General features: G+C 39.1%; 1 long non-coding RNA gene across 1 annotated transcript; it reads right to left on the bottom strand.

Moving 5' to 3' along the window:
• Window positions 1-255: 255 nt before the first annotated feature.
• On the bottom strand, window positions 256-12,377 carry LOC132635560 (uncharacterized). Its single transcript, XR_009580623.1, has 2 exons — window positions 2,671-12,377; window positions 256-530 (listed from the first exon to the last, which is right to left on the bottom strand). It is a non-coding gene; the product is annotated as an uncharacterized LOC132635560 (long non-coding RNA).
• Window positions 12,378-27,015: the final 14,638 nt, after the last annotated feature.

The following is a 27,015-nucleotide window of genomic DNA, read 5'->3' as shown; positions in this document are numbered from 1 at the left end:
TTTTCTATCACCTAGACGACAACCGAGGAACTTCTAGGCAAAGAGATTAGCGTCAATAACATAGTATTCCAATGGTTGTAACTGTTGGATAGAATATGAACCGGGGCTGGTCTGTTTGTAGGCGCTTTTTTTTTTTGTACGGTAATTACTAATTAGGTTTTTAAACTAAAAAAGGTAATAAAGTAATTTAACTTTTAAGTTAGGAGTTCATGTTTTAATAGAGTGTATATATATATATATATATATATATATATATCATCAAACTGTGCCCGTATACACAAGCCGACAAGGCTGTCAAAGTGATGCAACAAAATATGGACCGAGAAGGTCATAGAACATCTTAATGTGCATATCTGTCTATGAGCCTCTTTATGAAATGCATAACGTAATAAGGACGGGACAGGACCTCGCCATGCCCATATATACACAAAAGAATCATACCACGCTGATCTGCAACTCTAGAACAAGTGGAGTGCCTTGTACAGTCACTGAGAAGGCAGCCTACAGGTCTGATCCGTCTCCCTGTCTACCTGCGGGCATGAACACAATGTTCATAAACAAAAGGACGTTAGTACGAATAAAGTACTGAGTATGTAAGGCGTCAAAAACAACATAACATAATTATGAAAGTGATAAGAGATAAGAGAGATAACCTGTACATCTGATTGTCTCTTAAGGCGAATGTCATGCATGCTTTCCTTTAAAAAAACCATTTTCATACACATACATATATCATAATACCGTACCCGGCCATATAAGCTCGGTGTCATCCGTACCCGGCCATAATAAGACTCGGTGTTATCTGTGCCCAACTGCAGTGGTGTGCATCATAGGTGACGTACGCGGCCGACTATAGCGTGGCTCGATGTGAGAAAATAGCTACACACACACACACACACACACACATATATATATATATATATATATATATATATATATATATATATATATATATATATATATATATATATATGCTTGCATGAGAGCCCAAGGAAAGTTATGACTCCATCGGAGTGACGTAAGGTCGGTAACCTCCGATTATCATTATGGAACTATCATCATGAACATATCTCACCTTGAAGGAACAATAACCATAAGATGAGATCAACCTCAATAAATAGGATCAACAAAACAAGATCAATAATCATGAGACAAAGATCAATAATACCGTAAGAATATCAAGAACCATAAGCTCTAGTATTTCTAGAAATAAGGACATTATGAATATCATTCGTGTACTCTTTGTATCAATAAGATCATGCCTTAAGAAAGAAAGGAATAGCCTCACATACCTTTTCGTCTTACTTAAACACTCAACGTCTATTCTCCCGAGCTTGGAAATCTACATTTAAGATGATTCGTGCTAAGGTTAAGTCGTCGAAACGCTTATAAGATCAAACTAAACTATTAAGTGAGCTAACGAAATTTGGGCAGCATTTCCCTATATTATCTACTTCCTCCAATTTCAAAACAACTCCCAAACAAGAATAACAACATCAATAGTACAATAGCCAAGAGATTTACATTCAAATTGGACTCAAATCAGTCCAAAACCCACTTTCAAATTCAATCCATAACCAATACTTCACTTAATACCTTATAACTTTTCTACCATGATTCTCTTAACTTCTAAGACTTCCTAACCTCCAAATCAACCCAACATAAGTAATAAGATAAAGAACATACCTTTTTCTTGAAGATGTTTAGCTACACACAACTTGCTCCTGTCACACCCCTTTTTTCCCACAAGAAGTGATTTATTATTAATGTTAAGTTCAAAAGGGTTTTCAAATCAAAAGTGACGAAAATTGTGTTTTGAAAAGGGCTTTTATTTAGAGAAAAAGAGTCGCCACTTGGCATCAAGTTTTGGTGTACCAAGTCACTGTAAAATCAATATCCCTTTCAAAACAAGTTTGACTCTAAAAACTGATCAGCGATAGAGATTCTAGTTAAGGAATTCTATTAACCGAGGGGAATGTGTGAGGCATCACTCGAGTCTCGTGGTTCTAGCACGGTCGCTTTAATTAACTCGTATTGGCTTAAATTAGAAAACTCGGTCAGGTACACTCAAAAAATCGCACAAGCACACGCACAAGAAAAGTTCAAAAATAAAGTCCGAATTATTACAACCCGAAATGAAAGAAAAATGCGAGAAAATAAACTTATACTACACTATGCTAAATTATACTAAGCTATCCCTGACATCTGGGGTCTTCTCCACGGGCGGCCACCATTGTTACATTAAGTTTCTTCCGGGACATCCCACCCGGGAATGAATACATAATATTCAAAAGCAAGTAGATGAAAGCATGCGAGTAGTTAACAGACCTAAAATTTGCCTACCCAAACCCAACAAAATGAGAGGAAAAACGGATTAATCATTAAACCCAACTTAGTCAACTTTAAATTATCCTTTCTTTAGCATTTGAGACTAGAAAAAGGAAGTATATATATATAACTGAACCCATATTAAGATTTCATTAAGCTACTATCAAACCAAACAATTAAATCAAAGTGTAAAAGAATATTCAAGAGACATGAATTAATTTCATCCAAAAGCATTCAAGGCAAGACTAACAGATTATAAAAATAATCTACGAATTGAGAATAGAACACTGGCTAAAACATTTACTAAAATAATAAGATAAGATTGGGATTTGAGAAATGGACCTTTAGTGTAATATTCCTCCAAGAAATTCGATCAATACGAAACCTTCAAGCAAAGGTCTGATCCACGAATGAAATCGTCGATACAGAACCAGTGAATGGAAAAATCAACTAAGAGCCCCAAAAATCGAGAGCCACGACATGAAAACCTCGACGGAAAACTACAATCTCAGCGAACAAACACCCAAATCTAACTGGAAATCAAGTTAAAAATAGAGACGAAGGGTTGAATTTATGGGCTTTCATAACTGTTTTTGGGGATTTCATTGATGGTTTATTTTGGGTTTTTGAGAGGTGTTGTTGGGAAATGTTGACAATGGTGTAAATGGTGATGGAGCAGGTGGGTGTTCCACGGTGGAACTGGGTTGCTCGGTTTCTGGGTGGTTCACAGTGGTTTTGTGATTTGGGTGTTAAAATGTAAAAATGGAAAATGATGGAGATGAGTATGTGTCTAGTGTGGAGGAAACGAAAACAGAGCCTTCAAAATGGAGTATGTGCTTAAGGTGAATAAAAAAATTTAAGAAGATGATGATGAGGATATTTTTTGCTGTGGGTCCGTCTCTGTCTCTATCTCTATATTTCTCTAAATGATTCCTCCCTTTTCTATGTTCAGTATGTGTGCCTTTTTCTATCAAAAATTATTATGGGGATCACCCCAAAACTAATACCCCTCCAATTTTGTCACGTGTCTCCTCTCCCTTTTTTTTTTAAAAAAAAATATGTTTTTCTTTCTTGTCCTTTTGTGTGATGTGTATATGTCCAACGGAAAAGATTCCCTTCCTTGAAAAAAATTCTCCCTTTTTGCCATATATTTTTTCATTTACCTTTTACTTAAATACAAAAAATAAGAAGTATTTAATAACTATTCCTAGACAGAAAAATATACTATTTACAAGAAAGTAATTTGCTAATGAAAATAAATCCTTAGAAACATATTTTTGTAAATTTTTTAATTCTTTTGAAACACCCGACTTATACTCTAAAAATACTAAATATTTTTTTTTCGATTCTCGCAAAGTAAACCTACTAAATAAAAATAGAATAAAATCCACACATCAAAAATTAAAATTAAAAGAAATATTTAAAAACTATAATGTGAAACACTCGGGGAGGGTAAATATTACGTGTCTACAGCCTGTCCCTCTTTGGTTGTGGACGCGAAGAGTTCTCGGACAGAGACGTAGACAATGAGACAAATTTGAACCCGACCATTTTTTGGAGGAAGAGAAAGGAATGGAACAAAAATGTGACCGAACCCTGGTGTTGGGCATCCTACATATCCCGGGTTATAAGGGAATCTGGTCTCGTGTAGTTCAAGAGGTAAGAAGGGTGATGAAACATACCGAGTTGGGGAGTCGATTGAGGTCCTGTCGAGGTTCCGGTCCGCGGCTCCTGTTATTTCATCAAAATGAAAAATAAAAGTTAAAAAGAAAAAACAAGTACAAGACCCTATCTATGCAGCTTCTCTTGAATCTTGACTTGAATCTTCATGCTTGTTTCTGAACTTAAAACTTAAAGTCATCCCTATTCTCCAGGCGGGGCTCCTGCTACTTCTGACTGAACTCGAAACCAACTGAAAGTACACCCTATGCTTCAGGCGGGCTCCTGAGCTTGAAATTGAAAATTATCCCTATTCTCCAGGCGAACCTTATAAATTATCAAAACAAATAACACGAACAAAAATTTTCTATCCCAGTTTGCACCAGAAATTTTTTGGTGAGTGTTAGCAAAATTATAAACTATAAAATAATTTCATTATGAAAGTAAAATCAAATGCTACAATTAGGAAGTGCGTCTCCTGATTAAACTAAATCCCATTATCCAAGAGGGTCCTGATAAAGTAAATCCCTTTATCTAGGAGGGTCCTGATAACGAAATCCCATTTTCCAGGATGATCCTGATAACCAAATCCCATTTTCCCAGAGGGTCCTAATAACTAAATCCCATTTTCCAGGACGGTCCTGATAACTAAATCTCATTTTCCAGGTGGGTCCTAATAAACTAAATCTCATTTTCCAGGAGGGTCCTGATAAACTAAATCCCATTATCCAAGAGGGTCCTGATAAAGTAAAGCACATTTTCCAGGAGGGTCCTGATAACGAAATCCCATTTTCAAGGATGGTCCTGATAACTAAATCTCATTTTCCAAGAGGGTCCTGATAACTAAATCCCATTTTCCAAGAGGGTCCTGATAACTAAATCTCATTTTCCGAGTGGGTCCTGATAAACTAAATCCCATTTTCCAGGAGGGTCCTGAAAAACTAAATCACATTTTCCAGGTGGGTCCAGATAAACTAAATCCCATTTTCCAGGTGGGTCCTAATAACTAAATCCCGTTTTCCAGAAAGTTCCTGATAAAGTAAATCCCATTTTCTAGGAGGGTCTTGATAACGTAAATTCCATTTCCAGGAGGATCCTGACAAGCTAAATCCCATTTTCCAGGAGTGTCCTGATAACTAATTCCCATTTTCCAGGAAGGTCCTGATAAACTAAATCTCATTATCCAAGAGGGTCTTGATAACTAAATCCCATTTCCAGAAGGGTCCTGATAAACTAAATCCCATTTTCTAGGAGGGTCCTGATAAATAAAATCCCATTTTGCATGAGGGTCCTAAGAAACTAAATTCCATTTTTCAGGAGGGTCCTGAGAAACTAAATCTCATTTTTCCGGAGGGTCCTGCTAAATAAAATCCCATTTTCTAGGAGGCTCCTGATAACTAAATCCCATCTTCCAGGAGGGTCCTGCTATCTAAATCCCATTTTCCAGGAGGGTCCTGATAAACTAAATCCCATTATCCAGGAGGGTGCTGATAACTAAATCCCATTTTCCAGGAGGATCCTGATAAACTACATCTCATTTTCCAGGAGGGTCCTGACAAACTAAATCCCATTTTCCAGGAGGGTCCTGACAAACTAAATCGCATTTTCCAGAAGGGTCCTGACAAGCTAAATCTCATTTTCCAAGAGGGTCCTGACAACTAAATCTCATTTTCCAGGAGGGTCCTGACAAACTAAATACCATTTTCCAGAAGGGTCCTGACAGCTAAATCCCATTTTCCAGGAGGGTCCTAATAAACTAAATCTCATTTTCTATGAGGGTCCTGATAGCTAAATCCCATTTTCCAAGAGGATCCTGATAACCTCGATCCCATTTTTCAGAAGGATCCTGATAAATAAAATTTCATTATCTAGGAGTGTCCTAATTTTGATTCTTGCAATACTTGCGCCTTGAATTTTCCAGAATGTACCTGCAGTTAGCGAATAAAATTTCTACCCTTGTTTCAAACAAAGAAAATTTTTGTGAGTTTCAAAACTTTGTGGTTGGTTTGTGTCTTGGCTGTGAAAGCAACTGCTTTTGCACTCATCCTGCTTGGCTCCGCTTTTAGACAGTTATTGCATCCTGTTGACCTACGGTATTACTGACTCAAACATGGCTGCCAAAAATGTCTCAGAAGTAACTTCAACACCATACCATAAATCTCTTGTTTTGTAATGCCCGTTAACTCAAACTTTATTGAACATTGTATTTCAATGAATCCAGAACCCATTAACGGTTGACAGCTGATTGAGTACCTTATGCCAACTGAATTATGTTACCTTCATGTGCTAGCCAAGATGTTTTGCTTCGCAATTGAAAAACTGGTAGCAAGTTTTGTGATCCTTTCTCCCTTATCTCGCAACAGACTAACTCAAAGGAAAAACATGAAATCCAAATGATGAAAGAAAAATAAAAGATAAAGATGAAAAGAGGTTAACAAAAGGATGTCCCCTCCGAAAAAGAAAAGAAAGGGGAAAACTTATCTGAATGTAGTAGCCAGCTCTAATGATTATGACATGCATTTTGGCTTAATCAGTCTGATTTGTTCATCCTAACTATTCATAAAATCTTATTAACCCTTTGACATAGAAACTGAATGTCTCCACCTAACAACTGCGTCAAAATCAAGGCCTTCATTTAACTAGTGGCGCCCGAAGGGTTCTTACCAACAAGTCTCTCTCATTCTCAATTCTCTCAAATCACCATCGCCTTACAGTGCCCGTGAGGGTTTTCACCAGTAAGACTCTCTCACTTTTATTTTTCATCTCACCATCGCCTTACGATGCTCGTGAGGGTTTTCACCAATAAAGTTCTCTCATTTTTAATTCTCTCAACTCGCCCTCACCTTACGGTGTCCGTGAGAGTTTTCACCAATAAGACTCTCATTTTCAATTTTTTCATCTCACCATCGCCCTACGGTGCCCGTGAGGGTTTTCACCAATAGGACTCTCTCATGTTCATTTTTTCTTCCATTTTCCTGTGCCGATGCCATAAGTGATGTCAATGATGCACATGCCCAATACTGATAGACTGCTCAGCCTTGAAATTCTCAATGATTGATTTGAAGGTCTTTTCTTTGATTGTAATGTGTCTTTTGGATAGGGTTGGAAAGAAAGGATGACATGGAGGCTCGAAGACAACACAAAAATAATACCAAAATAACAAGGGATGAGACTTACAACCTTTGGAATCGACTAAAAAAGAAAACAATAACTTCTGTCCCAATTTCTTTGATATTATTTTGGATTTTCTTTGGTTGGATCGAACCCAAAATAGGGCTGCCTGCGTATCTTGCTTAGATAAGAATCAGGTCAAACGTTGTTCAGGCGATTGTCCTATTTTTTGCTGTTGTTTGTTTGTTTTTTTTTTTTTTTTGAAAAACTTGATTCCAGACGAGGGTTACGAAAGAAAAATAGACTACGGCTCAAAAGGGTAGCAAGGGATGGCACAAGGTATAGGTATCAGAATAAAATGCCTTCGTCATATCAACCTTTAAAAATATCAAGCGCTAAGCAAGTAATCCCAAGGTGGGGAAATGAAAATCATAAATAATATCTTTTCACTACATCTGTGTTGATGGCCATTTCAGACATTTTGCCTTCTATGTCTGTCAGATACAAAGCACCATTGGGCAAAAGATTCTTCGCTACGAATGGCGCCTGCCAATTTGGGATCAACTTTCCTTTGGCCTCGGCTTGGTGTGGAAGAATCCTCTTTAACACTAATTTACCCACTTCAAAATGTTTGGGATGCACCTTTTTGTTGTATGCTCGTGCTATCCTTCTTTGATACAGTTGACCATGACATACCGATGTTAATATCTTTTCGTCAATCAGACTCAATTGCTACAAATGGGTTTTGACCCACTCATCATCAATTCCAGCTTCCTCAATGATTCGAAGGGACGGGATTTCAACTTCTGCAGGTATAACCGCTTCGGTCCCATATACCAACAAATAAGGAGTTGCACCAACTGAAGTGCGAACAGTTGTGTGATAACCCAATAAAGCAAAAGGCAACTTTTCATGCCATTGTCTAGAACCTTGCACCATTTTGCGGAGTATCTTTTTGATGTTTTTATTAGCAGCTTCTACGACCCTATTTGCCTTCGGATGATATGGAGTTGAATTTCGATGTGTAATCTTAAACTGCTGACATACCTCGTGCATCAAATGACTGTTGAGATTCGTCGCATTATCTGTAATCATTGTCCTCGGGATTCCGAACCTGCAAATGATATTGGAATGAACAAAATACACCATGGCTTTTTTAGTCACCGACTTGAGAGTAACTACTTCCACCCACTTTGTAAAATAATCGATGGCCACCAAAATGATCCTATGCCCATTTGACACTTTCGGCTCAATTGGCCCGATCACATCCATCCCCCAAGTTGCAAAAGGCCGTGGAGCAGACATTGTGTGCCATTTTGAAGGAGGAGAATGTATCAAGTCACCATGTACCTGGCATTGATGACACCTACAAACAAAACGAATGGAATCCCGCTCCATGGTAAGCCAATAATAGCCTGCTCGAAGTATTTTCTTTGCCAAAACATACCCGTTCATGTGCGGTCCACAAACTCCTGAATGTATTTCAGTCATGATAGTTGAAGCCTCTTTAGCATCTACACACCTCAAAAGTCCCAAATCTGGAGTCTTTTTATACAAAATTCCTCCACTTAAGAAAAATCCGCTTGTCAGTCGTCGAATAGTTCTCTTCTGATCACAGGTGGCATGTGCTGGATATCCTCCAGACTCGATGTATTATTTAATATCATGGAACCAAGGCTCACCATCAAGTTCCTCTTCAACTGTGTTACAATAAGCATGTTGATTGCGAGTTTGTATGTGTAAAGGGTCAATGTGAGCCTTGTTTGGGTGTTGGAGCATTGAAGACAAAGTGGCCAAGGCATCAACAATCTCATTATGAATCCTGGACATGTGCTTAAACTTCACTATTATGAACCGTCTGCAAAGATCTTGCAAACACTGTCGATATGGTATAAGCTTCAAATCACGGGTTTCCTACTCTCCCTGAACATGGTGGACTAGCAAGTATAAATCCCCCAATACCAATAATTCTTGAATTCCCATGTTGATAGCTAACCTTAAACCCAAAATGCAAGCTTCATACTCTGCCATGTTGTTGTACTGACATTATCTTGATCTCCCAGATTGACTGCTTCGGTTTCATTCAAATTAGGGTTTGTTTATCTTCAAATTTGATCAAATCCCTGCTTATTTCCTGAAATACCTTTTCTTCATCATATTCAATTTCTTAGTTCATTGTTTCATGATTAGATTGGATTTTAAGATCTGGCTGAAAATTTCGCATGCATATCATATCATTAGAACCGGCATAAACAGAACTGTATAGAAGAAAAATAAACAAACACATTAGAATTAACAAAAAGGGAAATTGCATTTCATTGAAAGGAAAGATAGAAGGGTTTGAACAAAAACAAACGAGATAAAATCTGAGTTACAACCCCATAATAACTTAAATAACAGAAAGGAAAACAAAACAGACTACCAAAACTCCTTCCTGGTGGGGAGAGGGGTGACTTCCCAATTGCTGAGTTGGACACCAGGGCCAATGAATTGCACATCTGCATGACTAGGACCTTCTAAAATTTCAACCATATCAGCTTCGACAAACAAGTTCTGGAAGCATCCCATCAGTTATGAATCCACATCTAACACTGGCAAGGGAAACCCATTGGCACTATCTTTGACAAAAGATTGGTAGATCGGCGGCACAGGTTTGGTAAGTGACCATGCTTCTTTTTTCCGCTTTTTAGCCCTCTTTCTGTCTTCAGCCATTGGCCTGAACCCTAAACCAAATGGACCAGGATTCTCATGTGGACACACTGGATAAATCATATCTTGTAAGGAGGGCCCCAAGCCTTTTCCTGGTTCAAAACAGGGCTTCAGCATTTCATTTACCACTATAACTGATGTTGAAGACACTTGTGGTGTCAGAATGGGTTTCCCTTCCGAGATTTGCTCAGCAACCACTACTTCGGAGGCTTGATAAACCAGTGCTTCATCAGCATTAACAACCTCAATAAAGGGAACAATGGAGTCTTTGTAAATGGACAAATCCCCTTCACCGTGAACAATCACTTCTTGCTTGTCACGTTCAAACTTGATCATCTGATGCAACGTGGACGGGACTGCTCCAGCCATATGTACCCATGGTCTTCCAACAACATATTGTAAGAAGTATTGATGTTCAACACTTGAAAATCTATGGTAAAGTCGACAGGCCTTATTGTCAGGACTAGATCTATCTCGCCGATGGCATCCGTTTTCGCTCCGTCAAAGGCTCTAACACATACATTATTGGGTCGGATTCTTTCAGCGCTACCATTTAGTTTTTGCAAAGTTGACAGAGGACAAATGTTTGCCCTAGATTTCCCATCGATCAACACTCGAGTGACGTAAGAACGCTCACATTTTACAGTAATGTGAAGGCTACGATTATGTCCAGTACCCTCCACAGGCAACTCGTCGTCTGAGAAAGTGATTGTTACACCTCCGAAAATTTCATGACGTCGTATGATAGATAGAATAACGCGGGGTGAGATGAATACGATATTTCTATAAGTAAGAAAGGTTACTTAATGATTCTAATTGAGATTTCAAAGGCATTCGAGGCAAGAGAAGAAAGTTCATCAAGAAATGTGAAGTATACGTTGTGTTAGGAAGAGTTTAGTAAAGTATCGAGCTAATGGAGATTTAATAAATGTCCTAAGAAGAAGCTATAATGCTCCTTAGATTTCTAATGAAGTGTTAAACATGTGTTAAGAAGTTTCATAAGGATTGAAGATCAAACGAAACAACAGAAACAATTTCGGAAAAGTGGAGTTATATGACCACTTATACGGTTCGTATAACCCAACATGAAGGATGTTTTCCATGATGGTGAACCACATACACTTATACGGACCGTACAATGTTATACGGACCGTATAAGTGGTCCGTATAAGTCCCGACGGGCTAATTAAGTTGCAAGTATAAATACTTGTTCCCACTTTCATTTTATCATTCTTTCCACTTCTCCATCTCTCTCAAGACTTCTAGAGGGTTCTACACATTTCATCAACATAAAATCAAGACAAATCAAAGATCAACTTCATCAAACCAAGGAAATCAAGTGTAAGGGAATCCTCTAGGGTTGCTTGAAGCCAAGAATCTTTGGGAGGTTGAAGCTAGGGTTTTCTTCAAGTGGAGTATTGCTATCCAAAACCCATTCCTACTCAATCAAAGGTAATTTTTATGATCAATTCATGCTATTTAGGGTATTGAGGGGTTGAAAGACTTGAATTATGGAGGGAAATATAAAATGGGTTACAAACATGAGAATAGTGACATTGTTGAGTAGTAGCTTAATTTGAATCATGATTCTTGATATGTTGTGGTTATAATTATGTTACAAATGATATTAAGAACATAAGAGAAACATTATATGAGGATGAATGTAATGTTGTATTGTCGCCATCGTTATGGATGATTTGGAATGGAAATTGGGAGACTTGAATAATGTAGGGTGAAAGAAGATTGTTGATTATGATATGATAAATGTTATTATTGATGTTTGAGAGTTGATACATGATATGGACAAGGTTGTACAAACAAAGGAGATGCTGCCCAATTTTCTCTAGCTTTAGTTCAAGCGTGTTTATGTTATCGATTATCTAATATTGGTACGAACTCTCTTGAAGGTAGAAACGTGAATATTAGAGGGGAACGTTCAAGCGATAGAGTAGCTAAACGAAAAGGTATGCAAGGCTAGTCCCTTCTTTTCTAAGGCATGAATCTTATGACATAACTTTCCCTATCCTCCATGACTTTCTTACATTCTGGAAATTATGAGTCTATGTTCATGAAGAGCCCCATATGAGATAGAAATAAGAGATATGTTATGAGTATGATAATGACAATGTTTAGCCTAAGTTTAAAGATCCTAAAGTTCATGATATGATATTGCTATAAAGCTAATGATCCTCATATGACCCCTTTGATATGGCTTATTGTTGTTACACTCACCTTATCATGTTAGTTGCTTCAAGGTGAGGAAGAATGCTTATGAATATTCCATAATGGGATCGGGGGGTTCACTACCTTACGTCACCCCGATAGATTTACAGCTTGTCCTGAGTTTCTATGAATGATTCATGATAATTATATGATGATGATATTACACCGCGCCTATATGGCTAGGCAGACACTGCTAAGGCGGGCAGCCTATACACCATGTCCAGATGGCATAGGCAGACACCACTAGTGGGCGGCATGAGATGGTTACCCCGGACGCGGGAGGCCTAGACGCGGCCTAATAATGATCACACCGCACCTATATGGTTGGGCAGCTTATATATATATATATATATATATATATATATATATATATATATATATATATATATATATATATACATGATATGATGATGTTAGCATGCATTATTCAGTCTTAAGTGGCAGTCAGTGATATAGAAAAAGGTGAATCACATAATGAGGCTCCATCTAACACCTCTCATACTCCACATATTATAAAAGAACAAGAGAGGGCTTCAGCTCCAGCTCCTATGCCACCCGTTCCTCTACCGGCTGCTTCGGGTTAACAAATGACCGAAGCTATTCATTTATTGATGCAGTTAGCTGCTGCTCAGGCACGGCGGCATAGTACGGGTCCAAGCGACAGAGCGGCTAGTACTCGAGCCCGGGATTTTATGAGTTTAAATCCTCCAGAGTTTTTCGGGTCAAAGCTGGATGAAGACCCGCAAGGTTTTATTGATTAGATGTTGAGAACATTGAAAATTATCCATGCCTCCGATACCAAATCCGTGGAGTTAGCATCTTATAGACTCCGGGATGTGGCGGTTCTTTGTTATAACAATTGGGTATCTTCAAGAGAGGAAAATGAACCTCCCTCAGTTTGGCAAGAATTTATAGATGCTTTCATTCGACACTATTTGCCACTCGAGGTTTGAAGGGCCCGAGCTGACAGGTTTTTGAATCTAAAGCAAGGGAATATAAGTGCCCGGGAGTATAGTCTTCACTTCAACTCATTGGCTAGATATGCCCCGACTATGGTGGATGACATGGGAGACAGAGTGCACCAGTTTTGTGAGTGGCCTAGGGCCACATTTGTTCAAAGATTGCTTGACAGCTTCGTTGCAAGAGGGGATGGATATTTTTCATATTCAGGCCCATGCCCAGAACTTAGAAGAGTAGCAGTATCCGCAAAAGGGGTGAGCGCGATATTGATAGAGGGCAGAGTAAGAGGGTCAGATCTATGGGTATCAGTAGCGACTATAAAGGGGGATCGAGACAGTCATATTCTAGATATTCAGGCCATTCGGTGGTGCACCTCCTCGGTTTGTAGGTAGGAGATTTGATCGTCCCATTCATTCAGGACAGGGTTAGAGCTCGAGAGTTTTAGATTCTATGTTTGGGGGGTAATCCTAGCCAGCGGAGACCACCAGTGCCGCGGTGTAGCCAGTGCGGTAAATTACATTCCAAACAGTGTCGCCGAGGTTCAGATGCTTCCTATGCCTGTGGCCTGGTTGGGCATATGATGCAAGATTGTCCCTCGATGAGTGGTAAAGTTGGGATTCAGCCCACAAGATCAGCGGCTTGTTCTTCTTCGGTGGGCTCGATAGGGCAGACTCTCTAGAGTCTAGCAAGACGAGGTAGAGGTACAGGGGGAGCGTCCAGTTCAGGTGGTACTCAACCCCATATTTATGCTCTAGCCGGACGCCAGGATCTTGAGTCCTCTTCGGATGTGGTTACAGGTATATTATCTATATTCTCTCATGAGGTCTATACATTGATAGATCTGAGTTCTACGTTATCTTATATTACTCCATATATCGCTGACCGTATTGGGGTGAAACCTGAGCCAATTAGACCTTTTAAGGTATCTACTCCGGTTGGTGATCCCGTAATAGCTAGACAAGGATACTAGAATTGTGTAATTGTGGTATGTGATTGCCAGACTAAAGTTAATTTAGTTGAGCTGGAAATGTTAGATTTCAATGTGATTATGGGTATGGATTGGTTGGCCTCTTGCTATGCTAATATTGATTGCAGAACAAAAATAGTCTGATTTCAATTTCCGGGAGAGCCCATGCTTGAATGGAAAGGTAATACAGCATCTCCCAGAGGTAGGTTTATTTCCTACCTTAAGGAAAGGAAGATGATAGCAAAAGGCTATATTTATCACCTAGTTCGAGTTCGGGACACCGACTTTTCAATCCGTCCCGGTAGTGAGTGAATTTCCGGATGTATTCCCAGATGAACTCCCAAGACTTCCTCCGGAAAGAGAGATTGACTTTGCTATTGATATGTTACCGGATACTAAACCAATCTCTATTCCTGTTTATCGAATGGCTCCTGCAGAATTGAAAGAGCTAAAGGCACAACTGGAAGATTTGCTTGAGAAAGGATTTATTAGGCCCAGTTCATCGCCGTGGGGAGCGCCTATCTTATTTGTGCGAAAGAAAGATGGTTCCTTACAGATGTGTATTGACTATATGCAGCTGAATAAGGTGATGATAAAGAATAAATATCCTCTATCCGAGAATCGATTATTTGTTTGACCAGTTACAGAGTGCCAAGTGGTTTTCCAAAATAGATCTGAGGTCAGGTTATCATCAAGTGAGAGTTAGAGAAGAAGATATCCCTAAAACAGCTTTCAGAACGAGATATGACCGTTATGAATTTCGGGTAATGTTATTTGGGTTGACTAATGCTCCAGCAGTATTTTGAATTTGATGAATAATTTATTCAGGCCTCTTTTAGATCTGTACGTGATCATGTTCATTGATGATATTCTTGTATACTCTCAGACAGAATCAGAGTATGCATACCACTTGCGTATTGTCCTTGGAATTCTTCGGACCCGAGAATTGTATGCTAAATTTTTGAAATGTGAATTTTGGCTGAATTGTGTAACTTTCCTAGGCCACATTATTTCAGCTGATGGCATTCGGGTTGATACTCAGAAAATAGAAGCTGTGAAGACTTGGCCAAGACCTACAACACCTATAGAAGTCCGTAGTTTTCTGGGATTGCTAGGTTATTATAGAAGGTTTGTGGAAGGGTTTTCCTCTATTTCAGCACCATTGACGAAGCTAACTCAGAAATCAGCAAAATTTCAATGGGCTGATGCTTGTGAACAAAGTTTCCAGGAATTGAAGGATAGACTAACTTCAACCCCAGTCCTGACATTTCCAGAAGGGCCAGATGGTTATGTTGTATATTGTGATGCCTCTGGTGTTGGGTTAGGTTATGTGTTCATGCAGCATGGAAAAGTCATTGCCTATGCTTCAAGGCAGTTGCGGAAACATGAAAAGAATTATCTGACCCATGACCTTGAATTGGCTGCAGTTATCCCATGCATTAAAGATGTGGAGACACTATTTGTATGGCGTACATGTCGATATCTATATCGATCACAAGAGTCTCCAATATATTTTTAAGCAGGAGTTAAATTTACGGCAGAGGCAGTGGTTATAACTACTGAAGGATTATGATGTAAGTATTTTATACCACCCCGGAAAGGCGAACGTAGTAGCTGATGCACTTAGCCGCAAATCAATGGGTAGCCTATGTGTAAAACAAGTGGTAAGAAGGTTCCATAAGGATTGGAGATCAAACGAAACAACGGAAACAATTTCGGAAAAGTGGAGTTATACGACCACTTATACGGTCCTTATAACATTATACGGTCTCTATAAGGGTCAGTATAACCCAAAAAGAAGGAGGTTTTCCATGATGGTGAACCACGGACACTTATACGGACCGTACAATGTTATACATACCGTATAAGTGGTCCGTATAAGTCCCGACGGGCTGATTAAGTTGCAAGTATAAATGCTTGTTCCCACTTTCATTTTCTCATTCTTTCCATTTCTCCATCTCTCTCAAGACTTATAGAGGGTTCTACACATTTCATCAACATAAAATCAAGATAAAACAAAGATCAACTTCATCAAACCAAGGAAATCAAATGTAAGGGAATCCTCTAGGGTTGCTTGAAGTCAAGAATCTTTGGGAAGTTGAAGCTAGGGTTTTCTTCAAGTGGAGTATTGCTATCCAAAACCCATTCCTACTTAATCCAAGGTAATATTTATGATCAATTCATGTTATTTAGGGTATTGAGGGGTTGAAATATTTGGATTATGGAGGGAAAAATAAAATGGGTTACAAACATGAGAATAGTGACATTCCTACTCAATCAAAGGTAATTTTTATGATCAATTCATGTTATTTAGGGTATTGAGGGGTTGAAAGACTTGGATCATGGAGGGAAATAGAAAATGGGTTACAAACATGAGAATAGTGACATTGTTGAGTAGTAGCTTAATATGAATCATGATTCTTGATATGTTGTGATTATAATTATGTTACAAATGATATTAAGAACATGGGAGAAACATTATATGAGGATGAATGTAATGTTGTATTGTCGCCATGGTTATGGATGATTTGGAATGGAAATTGGGAGACTTGAATAATGTAGGGTGAATGAAGATTGTTGATTATGATATGATGAATGTTATTATTGATGTTTGGGAGTTGATACATGATATGGAGAAGGTTGTATAAACAATGGAGATGCTGCCCAATTTTCTCTAGCTTTAGTTCAAGCGTGTTTATGTTATCGATTATCTAATATTGGTACGAACTCTCTTGAAGGTAGAAACGTGAATATTAGAGGGGAACGTTCAAGCGATAGAGTAGCTAAACGAAAAGGTATGCAAGGCTAGTCCCTTCTTTTCTAAGGCATGAATCTTATGACATAACTTTCCCTATCCTCCATGACTTTCTTACATTCCGGAAATTATTAGTCTATGTTCATGAAGAGCCCCATATGAGATAAAAATAAGAGATACATTATGAGTATGATAATGACAATGTTTAGCCTAAGTTTAAAGATCCTAAAGTTTATGATATTATATTGCTATGAAGCTAATGATCCTCGTATGACCCCTTTGATATGGCTTATTGTTGTTACACTCACTTTATCATGTTAGTTCCTTTAAGGTGAGGCCGAATGCTTATGAATACTCCATAATGGGATCAGGGGTTCACGACCTTACGTCACCCCGATTGATTTACAGCTTGTCTTGAGTTTCTATGGATGATTCATGATAATTATATGATGATGATATTACACCGTGCCTATATTGCCGGGCAGATTTGGGCACGACGAGGTCCTGTCCCGTCCTTATGTCTAGTACTCTAGTAGAGGCTCGTAGATACGTATGTCTGGGTAATATGGTCCACAATGGAATAATCAGACAGTTTCATCTTTTTCCAGAACTCTTCAAGTTCCTCCTCGGTTACTGGTTTTTATTAACTGGTGTTTGCCCATCCTTTACTTGTTTGGTTCTCCATAATTCTTCTGGGGTAAAACATCTCCCAGAACGAGTCAGACCCCCTATTTCATCTACCTCTTCAACGACTTCCTTCCCTTTGTATGTCACCACAGTCTGCTTATAATTCCATGGGACCATCTTGGTATTATCCACTGGAAATTATGTCACTGGCTTAATAACAATAGGGGTGGCGACCGCACCTTTCATAGTCAAAACAGGCTTACTTGAAACCCTGGCACAATCAACTTGGGTTTTCCCTGACTTGCCCCGCTACTCTGTGAGACTCCTTTTACAATCAATATGGGTTCCTTCACATTTGGCTTACATGGCTTTTCTATTACCTCATTTACTCCCAAAGGCACGACTTTCGTGGAATCCGCAACATTTACCGGCTTTTCCACACTGGTCTCGATCATAATGATAGGCTTATAAGGAACACCAGACTCTCAATTACAGTGGATTAACTCTAACATATTCGTTTCATTATGCCTCGGTAACGGGTTTTGATTGATATTTGATGTGTCCGGATTTTGCACCACAATTTGCTTAGTATCGATCAGATCTTGAACTGACTTCTTTAAATACCAACATTTATCTATATTATGCCCCGGTGTGTCAGAGCAATATGCACATTTCTGAGAATAATCAAGATTCCTTGGGGCCGGGTTTGGGAGCCTTCCCTCAATTGGGCTTAAAACGTTCAACGCCCTCAGTTTCTGAAACAAGCTGGCATACGATTCTCTAATAGGGGTGAATTTGTCCTAGACTAAGCTCCCTTTCTTATATTCTGGTATGGGCCAAAAGTCGAACCTAGAGGGGCCTCGGTAAGTCTGTAGGGGTGGAGGGTAGTTTCGAGGGGTTAACGCACGCCACTGTGGATAAGGAGGGGGTTGGGTATATGGTTGTGCGTTCTATATGGGATATCGAGGAGGAGGAATGGAGTGTTGTGGGTTTTGGGGAGGGTAGTAGTGTTGTGGTTGACTATATGGATCTTCAGTGTAGGTTTGGGGTTGAGAGTGGATGTATTGGCGAGGCGGTCCCCTCGGGCTTCGTTGTGGGCCAGACATAACCATAGTCACATCTTCCCTTTTCTTCTTTCCTCCAAAACTCCCGGAACCACTTTGAATAGCTTAGGTTGTTGCCTTCAATGCCGCAAAACTAACAATGCGTCCTATCTTAATTACCTCTTCTATCACCTCTCCCATTTTAATTGACTCAATGAACGGTTTGCCCATTACGGGGAGCATGTGTTGATAATACGCATCATCCTGTGCCTGGAGGAAAGTTTCTACCATTTCACCTTCTTTCATTTGTGGTTTTACCCTAGCAGCTTGTTCATGCCAACGAATAGCAAACTCCCTAAAAGTTTCTGTACTTTTTTTCTTCAGATTAATTAAAGACTTTTTATCGGGGACCAAGTCGATATTGTATTGAAATTGTTGCACAAACTCATTGGCCATATCATACCAAGTGTGCCACTTACCAATGTCTTGATCAATGAACCATTCTGAAGCCACACCTGTCAGACTCTCTCCGAAATAGGCCATAAGCAACTCTTGTTTACCCCCAGCTTCTCTCAATTGATTGCAATATCGCCTCAAATGGGCCACAGGGTCACCATGCCTATCATACTAGTCAAACTTTGGCATTTTGAAGCCAGGCGGCAGGTGGATAGTTAGGAACATACAAAGGTCCTTATACAAAACACTCTTGTGGTCTCCCGATCCATGTAGGTTCTTCATAGCTTGTTCCAGACTCTTTATTTTCCTAGCCATTTCCTCCTGCTCCTCTGTTTTGGCATGTTTTTCAGTTTCAAAAGGGATTTCGGGTTGATAAGTGTAATCATAGGGATCAGTCACCTTGAATCTCGGCTCAGGAGGATAGTAATGGATATCTTGAGTGTTGAATGCTGGCTCACTAGAGGACCGGGGAAGTACAGCAGGTGGACGAACTGTGTAAGCATTGGTTTCAAGTGGAGGGTGAGCTACGAAGGCCGAGACAGTAGGTGGTGTGGGATAAAGGTTGGTTTTTTATTGTGGAGCGGGAACTCGTATAGTGGAGGTGCTAGCATAGTGGGGGTACGGGGCATATCCTGGTGGGTATTGTGGAGAAGTTTCAATAGTAGTGGAGAATGGGGCCAATGATGGTGGTGGGAGATTGTCAGGGTCATTGGTGGAAAATGGGGGAGGAGGCAGTCCACATGCCCACGCCTGGTAACATTCAGCCAACTGTCATTTCAACTTCAAAACCTCTTCATTGGGTTCAACAACGTGTTCCTCGACATTCTTTGCTGGGTCAACCATAGTGATCTCTGTATCCTTGTTAGCCATTGCGGTTTTGCTTTGGATCTGGTATAATATGAGTGACTAGCCAGAGTGCCACAAACCAATCACTTTCTGAGGTAAGCATCATGAATCAAAGACAAAATATGATAGGGTTAAGGCATCAAAAGATACATCCATCACATTACGTGTCAATGCACCTAGTTCTATTTTCATTTCTACATGACTTTGTGGGTAATAGGGTCATTTTGGCATCATTCCAATTGTTGCTATTTTCCTGACCCCGCATATATTTATTCCTCCCTTTTTTTTTCTCTCCTCGTTTTCCTTTCTTTCTCTTTTTTTTTCTTTGTTTTTTTGGTTAAAAACGTTTTTTTTTAATAAGGATCACCGAACCCGATATGAGCTGCCTACATATTGTCGCCCTGAAGGACGAGAATCAGGTGTGCGTAGTTCGTCCCGATTAGACTGTTAAGGACATTTTGAAAAATTGACTCCTGACCGAAAAAACAAATATTGCCTTTTTTTTCCTCAAAAACATGGAATATAACAAAAATAAAATCTTCTTGGGTTTTTGACTAAGACATGCTAAAGAGACTAAAACTAACAAAACACTTTTTTTTAAGAAGTAACCAAAGTAAAATCTTTTTGGAATTTTTGTTTTGAACAAAATGTATAGAAATAAGAAAATTTCTCTTTTTTGTTTTTGTTTTTTGAAAGAAATGGATTTTTTTTTAAAAGACACTAAGACTCCTAAAGCTACAAAATTCTTTTCAACACCTACTAACACTCTCTAATATTCTCATTTTCTTTTCAAACACTTCTCCCCAAATCAGTCTGCCAAATGACCTTTTTGCCCTCAAAATGCAACAAATAGCACATAGGATGATTCATACAAGAGAACCCGATACCAAGGATCGAATCCTTCTAGGTCCAAATGATATGATGCAAATAATAGTGTCCTAAAGGCTGACCTAGGTTTGGGCTCACTAACAAGGTTGTTCGAGGAGGCACGTGGTCGATAGCGACTGCTTTGCTTTCCGCCTACTCCACGCTTGAAATGCCCCCTCCCTAAAAAATTGGATGACTCTCGAAAAGGTTGTGTACGCTTACAACGTACTCCGAAACTTGTTGCAGAAAGAATTGGGGGGCTATGCAAATGATGTCAGATATAAAAGCGGTAAAGGTAATGAAACACGATAAACAAATAAACTCAGGAAAATAGCAAATAACGCAAAATGATTAACCAAACCAAACGTTCACCCAAGAGTTTCTGACTAAGCCAATACGAGTCATTTTTGAAAAGCTCGAATTCTAAAAAATTCCCAGCAGAGTCGCCAGTGCTGTCACACCCCTTTTTTCCCACAAAAAGTGATTTATTATTAATGTTAAGTTCAAAAGGGTTTTCAAATCGAAAGTGACGAAAATTGTGTTTCGAAAAGGGCTTTTATTTAGAGAAAAAGAGCTGCCACTTGGCATCGAGTTTTGGTGTGCCAAATCACCGTAAAATCAATATCCCTTTCAAAACAAGTTTGACTCTAAAAACTGATCAGCGAAAGAGATTCTAATTACGGAATTCTATTGACCAAGGGAAAGGTATGAGGCGTCCCTCGAGTCCCGTGGTTCTAGCACAGTCACTTTAATTAACTCGTATTGGCTTAAATTAGAAAACTCGGTCAGGTAAACTCAAACAATCGCACAAGCACACACACAAGAAAAGTTCAAAAATAAAGTTTGATTTATTACAACCCGAAATGAAAGAAAAATGCGAGAAAATAAACTTATACTACACTATGCTAAGCTATCCCCGACATCTGGGGTCTTCTCCACGGGCAGCCACCATTATTGCATTAAGTTTCTTCCGGGACATCCCACCCGGGAATGAATACATAATATTCCAAAGCGAGCAGATGAAAGCATGCGAGTAATTAACAGACTTAAAATTTGCCTACCCAAACCCAACAAAATGAGAGGAAAAACGGATTAATCATTAAACCCAGCTTAGTCAACTTTAAATTACCCTTTCTTTAGCACTTGAGACTAAAAAAAGGAAATCCACCAACAGAACCGATATTAAGATTTCATTAAGCTAATATCAAACCAAACAATTAAATCAAAGTGTAAAAGAATATTCAAGTGACATGAATTAATTCATCCAAAAGCATTCAAGGCAAGACTAACAGATTATAAAAATCATCTACGAACTTAGAATAGCACACTGGCTAAAACATTTACTAAAATAATAAGATAAGATTGGGATTTGAGAAATGGACCTTTAGTGTAATATTCCTCCAAGAAATTCGATCAATACAAAACCTTCAAGCAAAGGTCCGATCCACGAATGAAATCGTCGACACAGAACCAGTGAACGGAAAAATCAACTAAGAGCCCCAAAAATCGAGAGCCACGACCTGAAAACATCGACGGAAAACTCCAATCTCAGCGAACAAACACCCAAATCTACCTGGAAAATCAAGCTAAAAACAGAGACGAAGGGTTGAATTTATGGGCTTTCATAACTGTTTTTGGGGTTTTCATTGATGGTTTATTTTGGGTTTTTGAGGTGTTGTTGGGAAATGTTGACAATGGTGTAAATGGTGATGGAGCAGGTGGGTGTTCCACGGTAGAACTGGGTTGCTCGGTTTCTGGGTGGTTCACGGTGGTTTTGTGATTTGGGTGTTAAAATGTAAAAATGGAAATGATGGAGATGAGTATGTGTCTAGTTTGGAGGAAACGAAAACAGAGCCCCCAAAAATGGAGTGTGTGCGTAAGGTGAATAAAAACATGTAAGAAGATGATGATGATGAGGATATTTTTTGCTTTTAATTTTTTGCTGTGGGCCCGCCTCTCTCTCTATATCTATATTTCTCTATATAAAAAAATGATTCCTCCCTTTTCTATATTTTGTATGTGTGCCTTTTTCTATCAAAAATGATTATGGGGCCACCCCAAAACTAATACCCCACCAATTTTGTCACGTGTCCCCTCTTTTTTTATTTTTTTAAAAAAATCTGTTTTTCTTTTTTGTCATTTTGTGTGATGTGTATATGTCCAACAGAAAAGATTCTCTTTCTTCGAAAAATATCTCCCTTTTTATCATATATTATTTCATTTACCTTTTACTTAAATACAAAAAATAAGAAATATTTAATAACTTTTCCAAGATAGAAAAATATACTATTTACAAGAAAGCAATTAGCTAGCGAAAAAAATTCCTTAGAAACATATTTTTATAAATTTTTTATTCTTTTGAAACACCCGACTTATACTCTAAAAATAATAAATATTTTTTTTCTTTTCGATTCTCGCAAAATAAACCTACTAAATAAAAATAGAATAAAATCAACACATCAAAAATTAAAATTAAAAGAAATATTTAAAAACTATAAGGTGAAACACACGGGAAGGGTCAAAAATTACGTGTCTACAGCTCCTAGATTTAATTCACCACCAATCCAACTAGAAGCAAGAACACATCTCCTCTATGAACTAGCTTAGGGTTTTCAAGGTTTGATCTTCTCTTGGAATAGCTTGGGATGTTTATGGATTATTAGGGATGGTTGAGAGATCTTGGAGAGGCACTAGGGATCTGATTTAGTGAAATAATGAGCCCTAAGTCGTGGGTTTTTAATTCATATAAAAAGGAAAATCTCCACCACCTCATTTTTTACACCCAGTTTGACCGACAGTCAAACAGTTTTGTGGTCGTCAAATGGGGCGTCAAATTAGACACCAAGAATTGGCTCTCTATGACCGTTTTGCGGTGGGGGTGTGCCATTTAACGGGGCGCAAAACATTTTGCGGTCCGTCAAATTGCACTGCCCGAGCAGTCTGTCTTAAAACACTCAGAACTTCCTAATCCGATATCGTATCGACGAACGATTTGTTGCGTTGAAAAACTAGACTCAATGAACTTCAATTTGGATAGGTAATGCGCACCACAACTCCTCATATTCTAAGAGATATACCTCTCTGAAGTTGGACAAAAAATCTTGTCCAAAATTCTGTCAAGTTTTCCCAAAGATCCGACAAACTTAATTTCTTTAATTCGCTTGTTCTCCAATCCTTCCATAACTTACTAAACATGAACTTAAACCCTCATAACCATAATACAGGCACGTATAATCTCATATATCCTTGAAGATAACTCCGGTGTCCATGATTAGGACAACTAACATCTAACGAATCTCAACGTACAAAACTACGAGATGTAACATAAAATTTCTAAAAATATTGTTCGGTCACCACAAAGCAAACCAAACAAGACCTCTAATGGTGGCCAACCCCACAGGATATTACCCAAACCATTAATGCCTCCTCCTTCAACCTCTCAACTCCAGAACCCTATCGCTGCTGTTACACCTCAGAATTTCGGGTTGTTGTGCGGTGAATAGACTAACGCAAGTTAAGGTGCAGACAATGCCCTACAAGTAAGAAGGGATTCTTAATGATTCTAATTAAGATTCCAATGACATTTGAGGCCAGAGAAGAAAGCTCGTTGGAGAAAGTCAAGGTAGAAAGTTCCTTACCCCGTGTAAAATGTACCAGCAACTACTCCTGGTAATTTAGGGGGTTATAAGTTGAACGAATCGAATCGACGCAATTTGAACTGATTCAAGAAATTCTGCAGACACCAGTCAATGTCGACGGGCCATCGACATGTCGACGGACTGTCACTATGCATCGTCAACATGTCGACGGACCGTCACTATGCATCGTCAACATGTTTCTGCAAACTGAAATCTGCAGGCGCAAATCGACGAGACAAGTCGATGGATCGTCGACGGGACCGTCGACCTGCTCGTCGAATCGCCTCTTGGGAATTTTCTAGTTCCAACTATAAATAGACGACCCTTGCTCATAATTTTCAGATGTCACTTCTCTACAAGTTTTGAAAACTCTAGAATACTCTCCATATCATATTATCACAAATCCAAGAGGAATTAAGGAGTAAGCACTGAGAAATTAGTAGAATCAAGTGCAAGGATGTTCACTAGGGCTTGTGGAAATCAAGAATCTCTTTGGTATTGAAGTAGGGTTTCTCTCAAGTGGAGTATTTTCATCCAAATCTCATTCCTATGTGATCAAAGGTGAGTTTCACATTTCATTCATGTTATTAAGAATATTGAGTGGTGGAAAGACTTGGAATATGAAATAAAGTAGAGTATGAAGTTCAAATATGGAAATAGTGGAATTCTTGAATGTTAACTTGACTTGAATTATAGTTCTTGACATGTTATAAGTACAATCTTGTGATAAATTATACAAATGATGTTAAAGGAGTACTATATGAGAATATATATGGTATTATGTCATAGTTTTTGTTATGGATGACATTGGAAGGGCATTGTAAGGATTGAATAATATTGAACTTGATGAAGCTTATCGACTGTAGTATCGTGGGTGTTATTATCGATGTTTGGGAGTTGTTTATTATATAGAGAAAGTTGTTGAAACAAAGCAAACGCTGCCCAATATTTGTTAGCCCTTAGTTATTTTAGTTGAGGCCTAAGTATGTACCCAGTTATCTAATCTTTGTACGAATTCTCTTGAATGTAGAATCGTCAGCTTGGAAAGAGAACGCTAGTTGTTGAGGAGACGTGAAGGTATGTAAAGCTAGTCCCTTCTTTTCTAAGGCATTATTCTTATAACATGATTTCCTCTATCTTTTCATGACCTCGTTACATTCCGAAAGTTACAAGTCTATGATCTTTAAGAATTTCCCATAAGATATAGATAAGAGATGTGTTATGATAATGTCGATAATAATGATGATTCTATGTCCCGAGATTCTAAAGCTTATGAAATGATGCTATTATGAGATTAATGATCTTGATGTATGATTTTGTTGGTTGTTATTCATCATTGATAGTTTCACCTCATAATGCTATTTCCTTCGAGGTGATACATGAGGATTATATGACTGTTCCATAAGATAATCGGAGCTTACCGACCCTATGTCACTCCGATAGAGTTATGACTTTTACTTGAGCTCTTATGCATGCTTCATGTTAAGTATATGATGATTATTACACCTTGCCTATTTGGCCGCACATGACACCACTTCGGTGGGCGGCTTATGGATAATGATAACACCGTGCCTATTTGGCCGGACTTGACACCACTTCGGTGGGCGGCTTATGGATAATGATAACACCGTGCCTATTTAGTCGGACATGACACCACTAGTGGGCGGCATGACATGTTTACACCGGACGCGGGCTAATGATGTTATTGATTCAGACAACTATGTATGTATGTGTGATTTTTTTTAAAGGTAAAAGTGAGCATGCATACTTCCGCCTCAAGAGGCAAGTAGTTACAGTTATCCTTTCTTCTCATGACTTCTATACTTTCTTATTATGTTATAATTTATGCCTTACAGACTCAGTACATTGTTCATACTGACGTCCTTTTTTTATGGACGCTGTGTTCATGCCCACAGGTAGACAGGGAGACGACCCGGACACCTAGGAGCCTTACCAGCAGTTGTACAGGAGCACTCCACTACTCCGGAGTTGCCATTCATTGGCATTCTTCTGTGTACACATTTGGGGCATGGGGGGGGGGGGGGGGGGGGTCCTGTCCCGTCCTTATGATCTTAGTACTCTAGTAGAGGCTCGTAGATACTTATGTGTGGGTTGTAGATGTTATGTAACTTGTCCATTGTATATTATGTACATACACATGTGTTTGGGAGATTGTTTTACGATAGGTTTGTATTGAAAATGATGTATGCCCAGGTGGAGTATGGTAGTCAGCATGATAAACAGTGCTTGGTAGTCAGCTCCGGGTACCTGTCATGGCCCTTAGTTGGGTCGTGACAAAAGTGGTATCAGAGTAGTTCCGTGCTAGGGTGTGTCTACAAGCCGTGTCCAGTAGAGTCTTGTTTATGGGTGTGAAGCGCGCCACACTTATAAACAAGAGGCTTCGGGGCATTTAGGAATGATGATTGTCTTCCTTCTTCATAGATCGTGCGATAGAGCTATAATGTAAGAATTCCCTTTTCCCTAACCGTGCGTTATGTTTTCAGCAAAGTTTAATAAAGGAAAAGCTACAACATCCCAGAAGGGCAAGATAATGGTCGAAGAGAGGACTGAACGGAAGACGCCTACGGATGTGGAGAAGGGCGAGCCCCAGAGTAAGGCCCTATTTCGGTTCTCTCATACTCCACCCACTCTAGAGGAGAAAAGGGGAGTCTCAACCTTAGCTATAACACCCGCAGTTCCTCCACCAGATACCTCAAGCCAGGAGATGAGGCAAGCCATCCTTTTGCTGACCCAGTTAGTAGCCGCTCAAGTTCAGAGGCAGGATGCGGGCCACGATAACAGGAGTTGGAGGAAGACAGTCGGGTC

Source organism: Lycium barbarum, chromosome 1, assembly GCF_019175385.1.
Source record: "Lycium barbarum isolate Lr01 chromosome 1, ASM1917538v2, whole genome shotgun sequence".
Classification (NCBI taxonomy): domain Eukaryota; kingdom Viridiplantae; phylum Streptophyta; class Magnoliopsida; order Solanales; family Solanaceae; genus Lycium; species Lycium barbarum.
The sequence above is the reverse complement of the archived record's forward strand: the minus strand, read 5'-3'. Positions and strand labels throughout refer to the sequence as shown.